The sequence below is a fragment of the Puma concolor genome, chromosome A1 (genome assembly GCF_028749965.1).
Source record: "Puma concolor isolate L17-30 chromosome A1, mPumCon1.1.hap2, whole genome shotgun sequence".
NCBI classification, from domain to species: domain Eukaryota; kingdom Metazoa; phylum Chordata; class Mammalia; order Carnivora; family Felidae; genus Puma; species Puma concolor.
In genome coordinates this window covers 7,421,852-7,443,043 of record NC_141667.1, presented here as the reverse complement: position 1 = coordinate 7,443,043, position 21,192 = coordinate 7,421,852, and the positions used below count along the sequence as shown (strand labels likewise).

General features: G+C 46.8%; 1 protein-coding gene across 7 annotated transcripts in view; it reads left to right on the top strand.

The window, feature by feature from the left end:
- SEMA5A (semaphorin 5A) overlaps nucleotides 1-21,192 on the top strand; it is a 482,459-nt gene that overhangs the window by 95,383 nt on the left and 365,884 nt on the right. For 6 of the 7 annotated variants that reach the window (XM_086675881.1, XM_086675888.1, XM_086675898.1 and 3 more), the window contains exon 2: nucleotides 17,675-17,753. The exons of the other annotated variant lie outside the window; for it this stretch is intronic. The gene's annotated coding sequence lies outside the window, so the exon portion shown is untranslated. The remainder of the gene's footprint in view (nucleotides 1-17,674; nucleotides 17,754-21,192) is intronic. 7 annotated transcript variants of the gene reach the window in all.

The window sequence follows — 21,192 nt, the reverse complement described above, 5'->3', positions numbered from 1 at the left end:
CTGAAATCGGTCCACAGTTGGGCTAATTTGCTAGGACTGGTTTAGACAAATGAAGGGGTAACAGTATTAAGACTCTAGAAGCTTTCAGTGTCCTAGGGGCTTAGAGGGGAACTCAGGACTAAGGAAGTTTTCATGGGGAGATAAAAGTCCAGTTTAGTCTCTTTGAGGAGCAGGGTCCTTGTGAGGATTCCTCTCTTTGATCCTGTTCTTTTTCAGGGAGGCTGTCCTCTGTTGTCATTTAAACACCTCATTGAAGGGCGGTTTCCGAACAGTTTTCAAAATGATGTCTGGTGAGGTCTGGTGCTTCTTGAAGTTTTCCCAGCACTGGGTTTGCCCTCACTTTGAATCACAACGTTTATTTTTCGAAGCTTTAGTGGCCGGGCCCTTCCGTATTTGTTATTGCAGCTGGATCGGCTTAGACCTTCCTTCTCGCCCCCCGTCCTGTCCTTTTGTGGTTTGGGGTAAAGTCCAGCAGCTTTAGGACCAGGCTGGAGGGACTGGGGGTGGGGGGCCAAGACCTGGGACACATGCGCTTTTTGTCAGCTCCCGAGGCTGCAGGTGTCCTCAGTTATGCTCCGCCGGCTCCCCAGAAATGTTCCTCTCTCCCCCTTTTCCTCTCTCCGCCCCATGTGCTCCTTGAATTCCCTGAAAGTCAGGGTTTTTAATTTTCTCCTTTTGTTATGTTTTGTTGTCTGCTTCCAATTACCCCTGTCCCTTTCCCCAGCCAAATCCTGCTTCTCACCTGCACCCGGAGCCTGACGCTCGCCTTTACAGAAGCAATTATTTGCAGCCAGTTGCAGAAGAGAGATTAAAGTTCCCAGAAAGGCAGGAGGGCCACGTGATGTGTACCTTCCTTCCCAGGCTGGGCGAAGGACAGAGCAGCTCTTTGTCAGGCTGGGTCGTAAGGCACTCCAGTCCCGCTGAAAGATGAAGATGGTGAGTGGAAATTCTGCAGGGAACCCAGAAAGATGTACTTTAATTAGAATTTATGCCCCAATCTAAGTCCTGTAACTGTTGGCTTCTTGGAAACAAAGAGCCGGCTCCCGCTGTAATTGGCAGACAGAGGCTTGATTCTTTGTAAGCACCTTCTCTGCATAGTCACCAGACTCTTTTGATCATGTTCTTCCTTAAGTGCTTTATGCGTTTCAGGCTCTCCAGATAATGTGGCCCCTGCTGACCTGCTCTCCCTTCCCAGAAGGGTCTTCTGTACGTTTTAGTCAAATGCCGACCGTTTCTCTGCTTTTCGGTCCAAAGCGCTAAGCCCCCCTTTCGTGTTGCCACGGGATCTCTTGAAAGCTCCCAGTTAACTTATATACACACACATCCTTATTTTTAGCATCTAGTATTCCAAGAGATCAGGGAATTTTTAGAGCCAGATTTGGCTGAAAACCCAGATGGAATAGTCATTTGAAAAAAAAAATTCTCACAATTTCTTATTACAGGATTGCTTGATCGCAGTTTGAAACCCTTTTCCTGTTCTGGCCTGTTCCCGTTGGCACATCGCCGTCCCGTCTCGTCTTGGTGCTTACTCTAGAAATCAGCCAGCGGTACGCTAACCAACCAGGAAACCCCGTGAGAAGTGTGGTTAGTTTGCAGTATTCACAGCCTCGGGGCGTAGGCAAGAGAAAGCCCCGTCTGGTGCTAGTGGGATAAAAATGTTGGTGCCTGACTCATATCCATAACTCTCGGGTTTGGTTTATCGCTCTTCCAGACTATTCTGTTTGTCTTTGAGAATGCCTTCGTGGAGCTGGCCAACTTATCTTTGTGAGATCGTGATAGAAACTCCTCTGCTGGAACTTGGAAAACAGTATGCTTTATCAGTTTCTTTTCTTAGTCTGGAGACACATGTGAACCATTTCTGTCATTTTTTGCTCACTTTCTATGATGACCGACCGTGTAGAGGTGGAAGGGGAGAGCCATGTTCCCATCACTTTTTCCTGACGAAAGAAGGAAAGTCGTTTAAAAGGAAGACAATTCCAGAAGGTGGTAGTTCCTAAGATTATAATGAAAGGGGAGGAGTTGCTAGCGAAGAGCTGGAAGGCCATCAGGACACAAGAAAGGAAGGGCTTTGGACCCTTTTCATTCTCGGCCATATATGGATTTCACTGCACGTTTTGCTTTTGTTGTTAAAGATTCCAGTGTACTAAAAGGGACTCAGTTCGATTAAGACTTCCTGGACTGGAAAAGAACAGTATTCACTCTTCTGTACCAGTTTAACTTTCTCCTTTATGTGCTGTGCAGTGAGGACGCACTTTCCTCACATTTGACGGATGACGGATGGGAGTATGTCAGAGGGGGCCACGTGTGACGTGTGCTGGGATTGGGAAGTCCAAGTTAATAGCCTCAGTTGTCGGGAATATATTGTCACAAGTGTAATGAGACACAATCAACTCTTTAGACTGTAATCATCCCTTAAATCTCCGGAGCAAGGATCATTATCTGCTGCAGAAGATGGGGATCTGGTTCATATTACATAGCGGGAGCTCTAAAGAGTCCTGCCATCCAAAGCCAGAGCCTTCATTCGGCAAGTGACCTTGGACACCAGCTTGTCATCCCTGATGGCCGGTAATTGTCCAGATTTCGGTTTCTGAGGGGTCTAATTTTCACTCCAGAATGACTGCAGGAAGGTCTCTGCCCACGGTGGTGCCAGACAGCCAGGCACCAGGTTGCACGGCTCGCAGCTAGCGTGGTGAGTCATGTGCTCTGTGCTCCTCGGGAGCAGGAGGGCAACATTTTGCTTTTCAGGAACGATCAGATAGCTCGTGTCTTTCAAGTTCCTGTTGCCTGGACCTAATCTCTCTCCACGAAGTGATCCGCACTCCACGCACACAATCCCACAGCCCACCTTTACTCCAATCAGCTCCTGACATTCCCGGGTAGAGCTGGGGACACTGTGGTGGTGTTTTTGCTCGTGTCCTTCGTTTACAGTCCATCCTTCTCATTCATGGTGCTCTGCTCTGTAAGTTCATCATGAACACTGAATCAGCCAAGACCGACCCGTCACTCCTAGGGGCCAATCAAGGTTAGGCTCTGATAACTTCTGGTCACATTGGCCCCATCAACCTGCCACTAAAGAACCTTGCTTTTTGTTTTTTGTTTTTTTAAAGTTTGTTCATTTTGAAAGAGAGAGAGAGAGAGAGAGAGAGAGAGAGAGAGAGAGAGAGAGAAAATCCCAAGCAGGCTCCACACTGTCAGTGTGGAGCCCGACATGGGGCTGGAACCCACAAATCATGAGATCATGACCTGAGCTGAAACCAAGAGTTGGAGGCTTAACCAACTGAGCCACCCAGGCGCCCCTAAAGTACCTTGTTTTATGCGTGTTTCTGTTTAAAGACACCTAAGTTAATTCATTAGCTTTGAACTCACAGACAGCGGCACCACACATTTCGGGGTTACAAATAAATTTTAGCAGATGGGTGAATTCACAAAAATCGAATCTGTGAATAATGAGGAGAGGAGGAATTCTTTTTTTTTTTTTTTTTTTTTCACAAATATCCGTTACCACAAGAAAGAAGTCACGCCTGGAGTTACCTGACTTCTTTTGTACTCTGAATCTTGCGGGTGCAAAAGTCGATCTTTAAGCTTGTGGTGATGAAGCAGGATTTTCTGCTGCCCTGTTTTTGGTGGTTGCAGCGAAAGTGATGGAAAATGCCATGGCCTCTGGAGCTGCTCTCAGGATGTTCCGTCTTTCTGGGTGATGAATTAGGTCCCTTTGGAAGCTTTCCTGCCTGTCCGTCTGGCATCATTATATCTAGACTTCAGCACTTCCTCGTTGAACAGGGAGGAGAGGAGTGATTTTGAAGCTTTTGTAAAAAATGGCACCTTGAATAACCAGCTGGGCGAGGCGAGAGGCACATCTACCCATCTGCCCAGCAAGGTGTGAACAGCACGTACTGTCGATGGTTAGCTTACAGTTTCACCTTTTACTTCCTGTTTTCTCTTTAAAGTTGCTTTAGGAGAGCATGGCTGGAAGCTGAAGGAGAGTTTCATGTGGTCGGGGGTCAAGGACGTGGCCTGATTTGAGGGAGCCCACCCACCATGACTTTGCTTCTAGCATCGTTGTCAAACCTTCTGCCGGCAACACTGCGCCGGCCTCCGGGCCCTGGTGGGGGCTGTTGGGCGCAGGGTCAGGAGGAGCTGGGGTGGCCCGCGTTCTGCTTGCGAGACTGTGTGTGGTCAGGTGCTGGTGCACGCTGGCTGAGGTTCACAGCTGTTGCTCCCCAAGCTGCTGACTTCCGTTGGCCGGCCAAGGTCGGCTTGGGAATTCCTGCCCAGCGTCTGGTTCAAGGATGCCTGCGGCTCCTCGGCAGCCATGTGTCTGTCAAGGCAAATTGGAATTGAGGAGAAGGGGGCTCCCTCTGGTGCTTTCAGCCGCGACGAAGAGATCGGCTGAGCAGTGACGGTTTCCGTGACTGTCCTGCGGGAGGAAAGCTTACGTGCGTCCTTTCTGTAAGGGTTTGAAGCCCGATGGATTAGGCGTAGTGGGAAAACCATTAAGTGACTTGGATTTCCATCATGACTGTTACTTTCTTCCCCTTTACTGAATGGTTCAGATAGAGCCATGGTCCCTACCTGCTGGTCAGCTGGATACACCTTGGCTGAGCGAAGAAAGATGGTCTGGAAGTTGGCACTTCCCAAGGTTCGCAGCAGAGGGAAGTCATGAAATCTGAGCCCTTCCTGACCCTCTCCTTTCTCATCTTAGGGTGGTTATAACCGGTTTGTGTCCTTTTAGCTTCTGTGGAAAGACCTCCGTGTACCGCAGAATAGGAAAAGAGAAGAGACCTAATCTGAAGGGGGTGAGGGATGTCTGTCTATCAAGGAATGGCACTAATATTGTGCTATTTTATCAGATGATGGCTTGGTGTTTTCTCTTAGGAGGCATTGAGAAAAGCAGCTGTCACCAGAATCTCATGTCCTGTTTCTGATTTACAGCTCTTCTGTAATCTTTGGAAATGGCACACGACTTGAGAAATTGTCAGTAGATAATGAACAGCCAGCCATGCCCCTTCTTCCGAGGGCACGCGGAAACACGCGAGGGAGGAAATGGCCAACAGGACAAGACGTTTTGTTCCTAGTACAGCAACAAGTCTTAAATCGCCTCCTCCCTCCCCCATAATGCATTCAGCTTTCCATTCGAATGAGGGGTTTTGTTTATGGCTTAATTTCCCTGATGTCTACAGTGAGCGTGCACAGATAGGGCAGTCCCTGGTTGGGTAGTAATGTCTCTGATGCGACAAAGGAGGGTCTCAGCTGAGATGCTGGATGTCTGCTGGTCCGGGGGAGCGGACGTGGACGAGAACCTGACTGGACAAGGGTGTCTTAGTCCAACCCTTGAGTCTATATAGTTTGAAACAAGAAAAAAACCCAAAGCAAGGGCAGGTCTGTGTACAGCTGTCGCTGGGCTTTATTTTCTGCATAATTGTCTTGTCTTCTAGGCTACAGTTACAGAATCTTGACTCAGAGCTCCGGATTCAGGTGTTAGGCTTATTACTCTCACGGAGTAGCATCGCCTCCATAGGCGTAAAAAGTGGTAAATCAGAATTGTAACCATAAACTAATAGTCAAAAGACGTAATGTTGAGATTAAAACGGGCATTTGGGAGTCAAGCATAACGTGCTCCCAAGAACGCATTGATTATCTGGTGCTTAGTTACCTAAAGCACTTTTAAGTTTTTAATTGGTGAATTACATCATCACTTCATGTTCATTTTGGCCAGAGCACGTACACGTTTTCCGTAGCCACGTGTGATGTAGGAAGCTGGATGGTGAGGAGGGAGCCCCTTTAAATGTTTTTCTTCTCGGCAGCTGCCTGGGGGGAAGGGACACAGGAGTGGGTGGGGAGGGGTGAGGCAGTCAGCCAAGGGTCAGGAGCTTTCAAGACGCTGCACTTGTGAAGGTGCCCGAAGCCCCTGATTATAGAGAGCAGAAGCCCAGGATGCAAGACTGGATTTTGTCAAATCGGTGACGACAGAATTGCGACAGAGGAAACACTCAGTTTAACTGAACATCATTCATTCAAAAATGGGAGTGACTTTTACTTAGTGATTCTCCTGGTATTTATGAAAAATGGATTTACTCAGGGAATTGCCTGAGAGTCACGAAGGTGATGTTTATGTTACCGGGTCAGGTCTTTTCCTGGGTGCTCACTGGTGGCCACTGGGTTGGCCTTGCTCTCCTGCTGTGACTGTTCACTGGAGCAGCCGTCTGTCCGTGGGGACACCTGTGAGCATGGGGAGAGCCTCTCGGGGTGGAAGAGGCTTCCCCCAGGGAGCCTGTGAAGGATCCTTGTGTATGCCGGCTGGCTTAATAAAGCCAGAAGAGGGGAGACATCGGCCGGTTTGCACAGCAGAGTAATCGACTTGGGTTTTACAAGAGTACGAACGGGGGCCCAGAACCTGTGAGAATAGCATCTGGAAGCTGCTTCTGAGACTTGAAAACCTTCTAAAGAGACGCAAAAAAAAGAAGTTTATTTTCAGTGAAGATGGGATCGAGGCAAGCCGGGTGTCTCTGGGCCAGGGAGTGGGATTTTGACTCCTCAAGACTTCCTGTCCTGCACAGCCCCCATCCACGCACTCCTCCCCGGGCACCTGCTGAGTGCCTGGCGTGCCCTAGACCTGGGTGGGGAGGAGGCAGCATCTCGGTTCTGTCCGGGTTTAGCTTGCTCTGGGCGATATTGATGGAATGGTGATGTCAAACAGGAAGGCTGTCTCTAGAAGCTGACTTTAGGTCATCCCCCTGGTCTGTTAACATTTACACACACCCTGAAGTAAAAAGAGGGAATCGTCATCAGATGGCCTTCTGGAACGTGCTCATTGATGTGGGCCTGGCCACGGGGATTCGAAGTTGAATAGTTGAGTAGGACATAATGGCTGCCCTTGACACGGGGAGGCCAGCAGGTAGACAACAGAGGGTGGTAGGAGGTAAACAGAGGCAAGTCTGGGTGTCCCGTTCACGAAGAAGAGGCAGTCACATCACACGGGGACACCGAGGACACATGTAGATTTCAGGGGGCCAGCAGGGATGTGGGAACAACTCTGGCTCGAGTGATGAGGGGAAACCAGTCAGATTCAGTCCGACGGGCAAGAAATACAGAGTTCTGGATTCAGATCAGCTGCATACAAATCGCAAGGAGGGCACTTACTGCCCCCAGCAGCTTGTCAGATTGAAAGAACTAAACAAACCAACACCAGTGGTCAGTTTCATGCCATTCTTTGAACAGAGGAGGGGGTTGTTTTCCTGACGGTTTATGAAGAGGAAACACAAACCCAGCCCCGCCGTGGGGGGCAGGACGGACACTCTCAGGCCTGGTCCCGCGCACCTCGCCTGCGTTGGCACATTTTCTGGCAGAGCGCGTCCGTGGAAAATGATGAGACATCGTTCTGTGTAAAACGTGGTCCGCGTTCCAAAATGGTCTTGCCTCCCTTCCAGTTGCTTCCATGGAATGAACTTTTATCGAATGGGGTGGTGAGGGATTAACTGCGGCTCCTTTCATAATCTGTAAGCTCAGAAACTTCCCAGGATTATTCAGCACCGCAGCCCCAGGTTTGATACCGTAGTAAGTCGCTCAACAAGGATCTGGAGACGGATGCAGGGAATGAGGGGCCACCGTTAAGTCAGCCTCCGGGGCTGAGCATTTTAAGGGCGTGTTTGCAAAGAGAGCGAAAGAAGCTTCTTGCCTCTTAGAGAGGAGGCAGGCTTACACGTCGGGGCGCGCCTGGCCTCCTGGTACCATTTAGTGGGTCCGATCTGTTCAGATTGTGTCCTTGATGGAGCTGCAGGATGGGCAGGGCACTTCATGACTAATCTAAGGCAGCTGACATAGTTGTTTTTAAACATAAGGGGAGCTGGGCTCTTCTTCATGGGGAGGACGTTTCAGTACTGTTTGTGCTGAAATGGACAACATGACTCATTGCCAAATGTAAAAAAAGAAGATCTTTTTATTCCCCCGCATGTGTAAACCCTCTAAACACAACAGTGTTCAGAGGAAGGTAAGGCACCATCTGGTTCGCTGCGTAGTAGCCTATTTCTTATTTTTGTCACTAATTTATACTGAGAGGATGACACATAGAACAGGATGAAATTTTTAGTTACGCAACACGCCCAAGGATTGTTAAGCCCTCTGTTGTCTCAGAAACATGAAAGACACCCTTAGGTGGGATGAGTCCCATCCCTGAGCACCTTGGCCGATGCAAAACGGGCCGTGTTTTCCTTGTGCAGGCCTCGGTCAGCACTTTTGACAATGGAAGACCCAACAGGTAATTGGGACTAAGTTCAGCAGGATTTAGAAGTCTCGTATTCTTCGTGTCTTTGGAGGGATGAAGGTATTGAAGTGACTCAGAGTATTTGCTGGGTTGAAACCAGAAAACAACACCGTTGTCTGACTTCCAAGTCCAAACACAATGTGCTTGGCCTGGATCACCCTGTGCCATGTAGAACAGCAGCCCTGGGCTCAAGGTACATACAATGCATGAAGTCATGGAAAACCGAGAACTGATACAGACCAACGTGCATGTTGGATTGCCTTGCGTGGGTTTGTAGTAATCTTTTTTTTTTTTTTAAGTTTATTTGTTTATTATGAGAGAGAGAGAAGAGAGACAGAGAATCCCAAGCAGGCTCTGCACTGTCAGTGCAGAGCCCTACATGGGGCTTGATCCCATGAAACCGTGAGATCATGACCCGAGCTGAAACCAACTGATGTTCAACCAACTGAGCCACCCACGCGCCCCATGTAGTAATCTGATTGCCCTTCCTGAACTGAAGGAGAACATCTTTTCATTGCTGTGTACTGAGTTGGAGAGAGAGTGTCTTTTATGGCTAGAAATTTCCAAAATCCTGCCATCTGCTCTTATTTTTTTTTTTTTTGAACGTTTATTTATTTTTGGGACAGAGAGAGACAGAGCATGAACGGGGGAGGGGCAGAGAGAGAGGGAGACACAGAATTGGAAACAGGCTCCAGGCTCTGAGCCATCAGCCCAGAGCCTGACGCGGGGCTCGAACTCACGCACCGCGAGATCGTGAGCTGGCTGAAGTCGGACGCTTAACCGACTGCGCCACCCAGGCGCCCCATATCTGCTCTTATTTTTTAGGAAAATATTTTTCTGAGTGATTTAACCCATTACCACTTCACTAACCGTTCTTTGTGAATTCTGTGGTCAGCCATCTTTCCAGGGAAAGATACAGCCCTCATTTCTCCATGCTTTTCCTGTAGACCTTTGACTCCGTTCAGCTTTGTTCTGGGAAGGTTTTAGCGTCAGTTAGTCGTGGGCTTAATCTGGGGCAGACATTTCCCTCTTCCTATGGAGCGACTGAAGGGCTGATCTAAGAACCCAAGCCCTTCCTATCTGCTTTAATAGAAGTTAAGTAACAATAGTAGCTAAATACTTTTTTTAAAGTTAAATTTTGATCTAAGAATTAAATCTTGAGTTTAGATTTAGAGTCGAATCTTGGCTGGCTTTTGTGTGGGCAAGCTACTGTTTACAGGGTAGGTCTTATTGGGTACGTTGTTCTGAATAAGTAGGAATTGAGAGACCACATTTTTCAAAAAGCCTCAGACACCCCTTCTCCTTCTGGGTAGCGAGATTTTCGTCTACAAAGGATGGATCAATTTAGCCGTCAAAATGAAAGCTGAGAGGCCAATTGCCCATGCAAATTATCCACTTGTGCAAGCCCTTCAAAATTGCCTGCACGAAAAGCGAGCCTGCCCTTTGGAAATTAGGCACATGGTGGCAGAAAGAAGAAAGTAGTCACTCTTCAGAGATGGTGGTGTCCTTAGAGAGCCGATTTTAGAAATTGCTCATTTCGAGCGGTTCCTTAGTTCTTGGCAACTTATTTGCTTTAATATAAGAAGTCGTTTCTGCCCCCTCTCTTTCTCTCCCTCTGTTCCCATGTGTCTTGGCGGCTCAGAATACATCTCATCATCTGATGTGGGAGTTAGGGGATAGGAGGTGTTTCGCTCGAGCTTTACTCCAGCCCCTGAGGCGCGATCTGTCTCTTCCAGGGTCAGCAGCTCCTACCGGCTTTCAGTACTCAGCCAAGGATGACTGTGCACAAAGACCAAATGAAAGACAATTGGGTTGCTCTCTTCCCAGATGCTAAGATGAGTCAACGCTTTGAGAAATGAAATCTCAGCTTCTGCCGTCCGTTTTCTGCAGGCCTCAGCTGTGTTTAATGTTTGCAGGCCGCCACATTTCACAGTGACTGTCACCTGTCTGATGGAGGGAGCCGTCTCTGTGGGTCTGGGTGTGAAAGCTCCAAATGGAAGTGTTTTCTCTTTGTCTTTGGGCTCAACTTTCGGAAGTGCCTGCTCCTCTGTTTGGTAAGGTAGGATTTTCCTCTGCTGGTCTGAGAGCCAGGTGACTGCATCATGAAGTGACCCAAATGTGAGGCCCGGTGTCTCCATGGGACGATGCACTGTCCATGGAGCCCCAGCCGTGGCTGGGGCTGCTCTCCAGGTGTTCCTAAACATTGGCCCTAAGACAGCCAGGGGTTTATGAAAGGGAAATTGTGACATCTGGCACTGGTCTTTTAATTTTTTTTAATGTTTATTTATTTTTAAGAGAGAGAGAGGAGGATGGATAAAGAGAGAGAGAGAGAGAGATACAGAATCCGAAGCAGGCTCTAGGCTCTGAGCTGTCAGCACACAGCCTGACGCAGGGCCCAAACTCACGAACCGTGAGATCATGACCCGAGCCGAAGTCAGAAGCTTAACCGAATGAGCCACCCAAGTGTCCCCGGGCACTTGTCTTTTAAAAATGCTCATGTATGGGGGCGCCTGGGTGGCGCAGTCGGTTAAGTGTCCGACTTCAGCCAGGTCACGATCTTGCGGTCCGTGAGTTCGAGCCCCGCGTTGGGCTCTGGGCTGATGGCTCGGAGCCTGGAGCCTGCTTCCCATTCTGTGTCTCCCTCTCTCTCTGCCCCTTCCCTGTTCATGCTCTGTCTCTCTCTGTCCCAAAAATAAATAAAAAACGTTGAAAAAAAAAATTAAAAAAAAAATGCTCATGTATGGCAACCAAGGTGTCAATACATTATATTTAAAAAAAAGGATGATAAAATTGAGACTGGAACAGTAAATGACTTGCCCAAGATTATAAAAAAAAAAAAATGCTCCTGAGATAACCCTCAAAGTGATTCTTTAGTAGCCGGTATGGATCAATATGTGGCATTATTTGTACAGAAAATAATCACCTGGTGACTAAAGAGATCATGTCTGATTCGGGAAAAGTCCCTCCAAAGGGTGAATTGCTGGAGCCCCAGAACCCTTCCGCGCGACTCTGTCTTGATGCTTGCCATTCTTCCGCACATCCTGTGCTCAGCTGTGATGTAGGAGAATGTCTGGTTGACCATATATACCGATAAGGAAAGGAAGGCAAAACCGTTTCCTTTTTGGGTAAAGTGTCACTGTATAGTTACAGCTTTCAACACCTGATTTAAATGTTTTTTGTTTTCCCCCCTCTCTGTACATTGTTTGTGTCGCACACTCACGTGTAAGATCTCTGGCTTTCAAAAGCCACGGCTGTTTGCCCTGGTGCCGTGCTAATGAAAACACTGCTTAATTCAGGTGCTGTTGGCAACTGCAGAATTTGGCTGGGGGGGCCGCACAGATTCTATCCGCTGGCCAGTGCACGCAAGCCTGTGGCCGAAGGAAGATCTTTCAAAAAAGGGGAGAATCCTGGGGCGCCCGGGTGGCTCAGTCGGTTAAGCAACTGACTTCGGCTCAGGCCATGATCTCGCGGTTCGTGAGTTCGAGCCCTGCGTTGGGCTCTGTGCTGACAGCTCAGAGCCTGGAGCCTGCTTAAGATTCTGTGTCTCCCTCTCTCTCTCAGCTGCTCCCCCTGTCTCTGTCTTGCAGAAATAAATTAAAAACATTAAAAAAAATAAAAATAAGAGAAAAATCCTGAGTTGGGACACTTTTTAATGCTGCTCTCAGCATTTACAAATCGTAATGGCAAACAACGTTCAAAGTTTAGGTGGTGATAGTCAACTGAGCAGCAGACCTATCTTTAAAAGAAAGCAAAACAACTAACTTTAAAAATTTGAGCCCTAGGGCGCCTGGGTGGCTCACTCGGTTAAGCGGCCGACTTCAGCTCAGGTCATGATCTCACTGTACGTGAGTTCGAGCCCCGCGTCGGGCTCTGTGCTGACAGCTCAGAGCCCGGAGCCTGTTTCAGATTCTGTGTCTCCCTCTCTCTGACCCTCCCCCGTTCATGCTCTGTCTCTCTCTGTCTCAAAAATAAATAAACGTTAAAAAAAATTAAAAAAAAAATAAAATAAAAATTTGAGCCCTGACCTTGTCTTGAATGTAAAGCAGTCAACAGTCTTACATTTGGGGAGATCGAAATGAACCCACTCCACTGGCCAGACCCTAACACCAGCTGGCATCAGCCTGGAGCCCAAGGACGGGGGCTGTCCCTCAGACGCACTTGGGATGGGACTGGACAGGCCACCACTGTCCCCACATGCATTCTTCATCACCTCCTGCTGTATGGGCCTTTGCTTTTCCTCTTCCCATGGGTTTCCTGAATGCTCGAAGTTTTGCTTAGGAATCTAGTGGCTGCAGCTGGGAGCAGAGGTCCGTCCTCCTCCCTCCTGCCAGGGGCCAGGCTGCCTGCAGTGGCTTATGTCCTTCAGTGTCTGCACCTTGTCAGAGCGGCCGGGTGTCTGTCGGCTGCCTCTTGTGTGTTCGTCCCCGACCCCTCTCCTTTTCCTATGTGTCCTTCCTTCCCCTGTCCCCTGTCCCTACTCTCTGCCATGTTTCCCTCAATTCTTTTCTCTGTTCCTGCTGCTGGTACCTCCTTTTCTTTCCTTATTGGCTGGGGCTTTCTGACAAACCCTCAGCCTGCAGGAGCCTGACTTCGCTTCGGGCAGCATTTTTCTTTACCCATTAAATGTTCACTGATGATTTCTCCGCGCACTGGCCAGCGGGGCACGTGTATTTGAGGCGAACAGTGGAGATGGTCAGAGGTGAGTTTGTGCGGGAACAGCAAAGTTAGGGACAGTGTCAGAAAGGGGCACCGTGTGCACGGAGAGAGTCCTTGATTCCCTCCTGCCCCCATCCCCGTCTGCCTGTGGATTCCCCAGAGTGTTCTTCCCAATGAAACCAGTGGCATTGGACCAGTGAGCAAACAACAGTAATATCCTTTACTTAATTTGTATTGTAATTCATCGATTCACAGATTCTCATTGATGACATTACCGTCTTAACATTCAAAGACATTCATTCCTCATTTGCCACGCAGTTTCTAGACTGTCTCTACACGAGTAATATTTTGTGAAAATGGTCTGTGATTTATAATTGTGTGGGTTTTTTTTTTTTTTTTAAGTTAGTATTTTAACACGTGGAATTCTCAGCGACGGCTGCTTCTGGCCTCCGCTTTCTCCTCTTCTGGTGTGTCCCTCCACGGAGCTGCCGTATCGATCTTCCTAATTACCACTCTCCTTCTGGTACTTCACTGAGCTTTCGGTGACGCCCTCCCTTTGGATGAAATCTTATCTTTTTCTCATGGTGACGTTCCCTAACTGGCTTCATTGCTACTCTGTGAGTTCCTTGGAGTGGTTCCTTCAAATCTTCCTCCAACTCGGCCATGCTTGGGAGTGGCCTTGCACACATGCCTGCTGATGCTCTCCCTTCCTGCCCTTCCGCCTTGGGTCCCACTTGGAACCCATTCTCCTGCTGGCTTTCCGGTTTTCCTCCACAAACCTGAGGACAGGACGGCTTTCTGTCCGTGGTCCTCGCAGCTCTAGTCCTGTTTCTCCACCTTAGCTGACTTGCTTTGTTCCCCCGACCCCGTTCAGTCAGCACTGTTGCAAACTCTCATGTGCTGGCCCCATGGTTGGGGTTTCCATCCACACACCCTGCCCCATTGGTGGTACTAGACATTGGCACTTCAACCCAGCATGGCTCTGGCCACGTGGTTCTTTGTTCCATATGAGGATGCGTGGGGATCCCTGTCTCATCTACTGCCTGCTTCACCTGTAATGCACCCCCCACTCCAACTACGTCATCGTCTCCTTGAATATCCCTTATTTCCCAGATCACGTATCTCTTCTTCCAGGAAGCTCTCCTTGCTCTTCTGCCTGGAAGCAACTTCCTGTCCTCCAATTTCAGAGTGTCACAGCATCACGTGGCAAGGATGAGCTCCCGAGTGCGTAATTGGTTCTTGCTTTGTCTTTTTACCACCTAAAAAAACCCCAATTAAATCGGGTCTTGAGAGTTGTTACTATACATTGACTACCATGGGGCTGTGCTGTACATGGAAGTTAACTAATTGACTGAATACAAGATGTTCCTTAGTTGAGCCCTATGGCCACTGGGAAAATTCTAGCAAGTTGGGAAACCCTGGTCCAACAGTTTATGGGTTTCCTGAGCACCCGGTGGGCTTTCTTTCCATGACTCCATTAAATATCTTTATGATGCCGGGTGGTCTCATCCATTTTCCTTTTAGGTCTTGTGATTTTACTGTGGCGCAATTGTTAAATTGAGCTCTTAAGACTGGCCTGAAATTTTCATTTCTCTCACGTATCTGTAGAAGAAAGGCCACCGCTCAGCTGACCTTTGGTTTCTAGAAGAATGTTTAAATCTACATTTTTCCTCATTCTGATTAGGTCGGGCTGGGGAGGTTGCATATTTTTGCAGAAAGCCATGTGCTGATGGGCACTTAGTGAGTTATAATTGATGTTTAAGTTTTATTTATGCATTTCAGTGAAGAGAGCGTTTTAAGAGCCTGTGAAGGTGGCTACAGGGTGCAACTTCTAGGAAGGGGGTTTGTTGTTTGTGAATCACCACGGGCTGCTGCACGGCTGGTTCTCGCACAAGTGTGTGACGCGGTGGTGTTTCTGGAGTGAGGCTGAGAACTCTGATGCAGAGGACTCAGGACGCCGTTTTGACTGAAGTTGATCCTAAGCTAAAAGACAAAAGAATAAGAATAACATGGGATCGAGTCAAATGGGGACATTTATATTTTAATAAAACATAAGCCATTTCTTGTTTAATGGGCAGTTAAAGATCCACTTTAAAATATTCCGACCTCTAGCCCGAGGCAACCCTCTGGGGCATCGTAGTTTCTTTACCTTTTGACTTTCTTCGCAGTTTTCTAGAAAATATGTCAGTGATTTCCGGTTTATACATCAGTTAATTTGTGACCTTCCTGGGAGAGGGGCACCTGGCTGGCTCAGTCCAAGGAGCACGCGCCTCTTGATCTCAGGGTTGTGAGTTCGAGCCCCACGTTAGCTGTGGAGCCTACTTTACCCACCGAGCCATCGTCCGTGACTTTAACTTAGGTCTTTGTAAGCTCGCACTACCTCGTTTCCGTGGCTTCTCCGGAGCCCACACTCCTCGGCACGTGTGGGTGCCGTGCTCAATGTGGTGTATGCCTTTAGAGGGAGAAGCAGTCACCCAGGCAAGGGTTCACCTTCCAGAGTAGAAGGTCCTCATGCTGTTCACCTGACCGGCAGGCACCAAGGTGGGAAAATGTCGTTTTCACTATTGACGGAAACATGGGCATAGGAAGACCCTTTCAGGGCGTGTGCCCCCAAATCCTGCTGCGGGAACTGGTTTCCAGTTTAAGCCGCAGATTCCAAAGGGAGGTGTGTTTACACCAAGCCCTGTGAACTCGGTGGGGGGTTTGGCCACTTGAGTGTGGCCTTTTCACAAGGAAGGGACTGGATTTTGAAGCCAGAAAGTTGGAGCTAGAGTCTCCGGCCGTCCATGCTGTGGCTGTCCCTGCCTGGATTGAGCAGGGACGTCCTCTCCCTGCACTGTTTATCTGGTGGTGTCGATTCTGAATTTTTACGGTGTCCTTTTTGGCCTTCATGTCTTTCGCCACTTAAGAGGCTGGCCATCCTCCACAGGCGTGGCCCTTGGATGTCCTAGCTGAGGGACCACATCAGCTAATTTGTGCCCTCACTGAGGGAGGATAGGAGAACTCAGCCTCCAGACCTAATTATCAGCCCTGTTTTAAGTTTAATTCTGACACACGCGGGTCTATAGAAATTGCCAGGAATTCCTGGCACTAACGGGTGGCTGTGTCCAACCCTGTCACTTAAATCTTGATGAAGACATAAACAAAGAAACGTTGGTGCTCATTTTAAAGCAGATTTTAGGGCGCCGGAAGAGAGGTTGGTGTATTGAAACACGCCATTTTATAAAGAAGTTCCAACTAACGTGTCTGTTGCCACACCCAAAGGAGATGTTACTGGGGTGGGAGAAAGGAATTGGCCAGTCCTAGGAGTTTTTCCTGGGCTGAGCATGCCTTCTCACCTTGGGGAGAGCTCCCTTACTCCTCTTTTGGCCTCAAGGATTCGCATCTGTACCTCCTCTTTTCCAAAGGATGATGTCATGGGCTTTCAAGCACTCAGCCGGGACCACACTGGGCTTGGCTGTGCTGCAGTGTGGGAGCGCACCTGTGCTGTGCGCGCGTTTCTGGGCAATTCTGAATGTGTCGCCTTGGATTTGCCCCCTTTGCTTCCTGTGAACGAACCGAAAGCACCTCATGGAGGCAAGGAGCCTCATGGAGAGACAGTGTCACTTAGCCACCGGCTACCCTCTGGCCTCTGAACCTCAGGACTTCCAAAAGGCTGATTTCACCAGATATAAAATTTTACAGACTTCCAGATGCTGTAATTCATTTGATTTTCTGCAGGCAGATGGTCTTTAGGTAATTACTGAAGTAGACAGTGTGGGAATCGTTGCATAGAGGAATAGCCAGAATGTTCCAGAATGTTCCAGGAAGTTCTTGTCTTTTTTTTCTCATAATTATTCTCAGCTGCTACCCAAGGGTATGTATTGGGATAGGCAGCATCAGTGTGTTCCAGGCTTATGGCAGCCAGGAGCTGATGAGCTGGGAGAGTAGAAAGAAACCACACGAACTAGGACAACAGAGTAAGCGTGGGGCCATGAGGGGCAGTATTTGAAGTAACGGGCATCCTTTGGTACACACGGACGTATTTCTTTATGAATCAGAAACTGAAAGTAACCTATTTCTTCGACTTCTGGCATACATTGTTCTAGGGAGGCTGGTGTCTTGCATTAGTCTGTCACATCATAGTTCAAATTTTTAGGATTTTAATATGAAACCGAGGAGCTTGGGTAGAGATTACTTGGTCGAATGAGATTACTTGATTTTATGGTTTACAGTTCTTTTCCTTATAAGGTCTCACATTGTGCGTCATATATATTAACGTGTAAATAAAAATAGAAGCTCAGATTTTTGGTATAGTTTATTCTATACCTTCTGCCTTTATCTCTTATTTTTCAAATGCATTACTTAAGTACAATATAGTCTCCAAAATGGGATGAAAGAGCCACCGTAAAGTGGGTAAATTCACACAACCAATCTGAATCTGATGTTCACAATGCTTAACGTAATTCACACGGGTTTGAAATGATGGTCCTTTTGGTCGTTTCATGGGACTTGTTTGCATATGTTGACCGCATTTGAATTTTTATTTCTAATTTTCTGAAGAGAGAGACCCATTGGTGCGTGGGATATTAGACTAGGATCATGGTGTTGTGATTTCCAAGCTGTCCTGGGTCGCTTTGCTTTCAGTCTTCACTGCTAAAGCAGCTTGCGCTGGTTGTGCAAGGTGTTGATGGAACTTTCTAGAATTGGTAAACAGTGACCACAGCCTCCTGTAACATGGACTCATAGGATCTATTTTTTTTCTCTTCTTTTTTGCAGTGCTGGTGTGTGAGTGCAGGTGCTGTGGATCCCTAGTGTGATACATGATCGAGGAAACGCTCCACCCCTTCCCTCCTTGGTAAGTCAGACACCTCAGTGGGAAACGAGGAAACCGATGGTTGTATAGATGGAGAGTGTGATAGTTTATGACATAGCAACACTCGCCTCTGCTGGTAAAAATGGCAGTGAACGAGCAGGCTTTCAGAAAGGAACCGAGACATGGAGAGGTTAAGTAATCTGCTCAAGATTTCACAGGTAGTCAGAGGTAGAGATGGAATTGGAACCCATGTTCTTTTTTTTTTCTTTTTAAAAGATGTTTATTTATTTTTGAGAGAGAGAGTGAGAGAGAGAGAGAGAAGGCGGGGCAGAGAGAGAGAGAGAAGGAGAGAGAGAATCCAAAGCAGGCCCTGTGCTGTCAGTGCAGAACCCAACGTGACTTGAACCCACAAACCGTGAGATCATGACCTGAGCTGAAGTTAGAGGCTTAACCAAATGAGCCACCCAGGCGCCCCTGAAGCCACGTTCTTAACCCTAACAGAGTACTGCCTCACAGAACTAGCAATGCCTTCTGAGAATAAGGCAGACACGCTTTTTAATTTTTTCCCTCACTAGAAATACTCATGTCCTTAAGGAGAAGGTCACAATCATAAAAAAAAAAAAAAGAAAAGCTCACAATAAATATTAAGAAGTTTGTTTTTCAAACAGCAATCTAAATCAGGAGAGGGCAAACTTTTTCTTAAAAGGGTGGCGTAGTGAATATTTTAGGATTTGCAGACGAGACGTAAATGAGCAAATGTGGCTGTGGGGCTCTGTTCTAGTAAAACCTTATTTACAAAGACCACTGAGCTGGATTTGGCCCTCAGGCTGTAGCTTCCTGAGCCCTGATCTGCACACTTACAATGCTCAAAGATCTCACACCACTGGGGAGAATGAGTGTGTTTCAGTGGCCAGTAGGTATGAGTTCTTTAACAGAATTTAGCTTGGATGCTCAGATTTTTTTTTTTTTTTTAATTTTTTTTTCAACGTTTTTTTTTTTATTTATTTTTGGGACAGAGAGAGACAGAGCATGAACGGGGGAGGGGCAGAGAGAGAGGGAGACACAGAATCGGAAACAGACTCCAGGCTCCGAGCCATCAGCCCAGAGCCTGACGCGGGGCTCGAACCCACGGACCGCGAGATCGCGACCTGGCTGAAGTCGGACGCTTAACCGACTGCGCCACCCAGGCGCCCCTTGGATGCTCAGATTTAATAAGTGACTTTTAATGAAGTCTACTGTAACTGCAAAACCTACCCCTTAGAGTAAGTGCATTTAGTATCCAGTGCTCCACCCAAGTGTATTAATGCGATTCCAGCCCCTAGACGACAGCTTTGCTCAAAGCAGCCTTGACAAACATTGTTCCTTCAGTGTATTTTGTTAGTCTAGAACGTATAGCTCTTTTACGAAATAGATTCAGATAGCATTTCCTCTTTTGGTGTCTGTACTGTTTCTCAATGTGACATTTTTATTTTGTACCCTTAAACATACTCTTGCTTATACTTATTAGGGCAAACATGCAATGATTTTGGGCTGTCTGATAATTGTGTTGCTCAAAAGTGCTCCGGTACCAAATCTTTCTCCTTTATTATGAGCAAAACCGGATGTTAGTAAGAGTCAAGTTGGAACAAAGTTGACATAGTTAAATCGCGGGGTAACATGGCGATCTCCTTTGCCACACGCATCACACGAGATGGTTCTGTGTTTTGCGTACCTAACTTTTTCTTACAGAAGGATACTTCTGACACCTGAAGGCCTATCTGATGATTGGACTGGTTATCATCAAAAAACATGGGCAAGGGAGAACCAAATAGTTTAATAGCAATAATATAAAAAGGTACATTTAGATTATAATAGTAACAGAAAGCTATATAATGGTACCTTATTAACTGGAAAAAATCAGGTTGCAAAATAATATATTTAATAAAATTCCATTCCTCTTACACACACACACACACACACACACACACACACACACACACACACACAATCTGTGCACATAAATACATGTGTGTTATAGAGTCTACTAGAACATGTATCAATATGTATCAAACTCTAAATGGATTATCTCTAGGTTTGAGGATGCTTGCCTTTTTTTGAGTCACACATTCACTCTCAAAATTATTCAGGAGTATTATACTTTCACAATCTAAAAAAATAAAAAATGAAAAAGAAAGGAAGAAGTGAATGCTCGTCATAAAAATTATGTAAAAAGGGGGGCGTCTGGGCGGCTCTTCAGTGTCCGACTTTGGCTCAGGTCATGATCTCACACTTTGTGGGTTTGAGCCTCGCTTTGGGCTCTGTGCTGACAGCTCGGAGCCTGGAGCCTGCTTCGGTTTCTGTGTCTCCCTCTCTCCCTGTTCCTTTTCCACTTGTGCTGTGTCTCTCTCTCAAAAATAAATACACATTAAAAAAAGAAATTATGTAAAAGAAGGGGAAAATTTCACCCATAATGACTTTGACAAAGACAAACACCATTGTCATTTCATGCAGTCTTTATATATATATATATATATATATATATATATATATATATATATATATATATATACTTTATATATATACTATAAAAGTTTTTTATATTTATTTTTGAGAGAGACAGAGAGAGAGAGAGAGAGAGAGAGAGAGAGCGAGCACGACAGGGGGAGGGGCAGAGAGAGAGGGAGATACAGAATCTGAAGCAGGCTCCAGGATCTGAGCTGTCAGCCCAGAGCCTGACGTGGGACTCGAACTCTTGAACTGCGAGATCATGAACTGAGCTGAAGTCAGATGCTTAACCAACTGAGCCACCCAGGCGCCCCAGTAGGTTTTTGATAAAGAATGTACAGAGTTGAAATAACAGTAAACATAAAATTTTTCATGATTGCTTTTTCACTTGTTATACACTTTTCCTATCATATGCATATGATGATGTATCATATTACCAAAAATTGTTAATAAATCTCATTTTAATGCATTACAATATTCTGTCATGTAGAGACACTATAATGCAATTTACTGCTTCTTTTCTTGCTGGACATATATATTACTTTAGGTTAACAAACCCACGGACAGTGCCGAGACAATCAGGCCAAGGGGGGTAGTACACATACACCTGGATTCTAACCCTGCTTTCCAGCTGCGTGTAGCTCACACTCTGAGCTACATTGTGAAGACGAGACGTTGGGCACATAAAGTATATGCTTCATGAATAATAGTAGCCACTCTTGTCAAGCTTTCTTTTAACTGCAGGTTCAATCATTCATTAGGTCAGAATAGCTGCTGTTGGCTGTTCCAAAACCAAGCAGTTTTAATAAGATCGCCAATTGGCTTTGCAAAGTGTTGTAGATACTAATACTTCCCCAGTAATATGTGAGAGAGTTTGTTTTGCTAAAACCTCTCTATCACTGAGCGTCATCATCAGTTTTTTTGTGTCGATTCGATAGTATTCCTTTCTTTTTCTGTGATTCGTTATTTCCTGATTATGTTATTTGGCTGATCATTT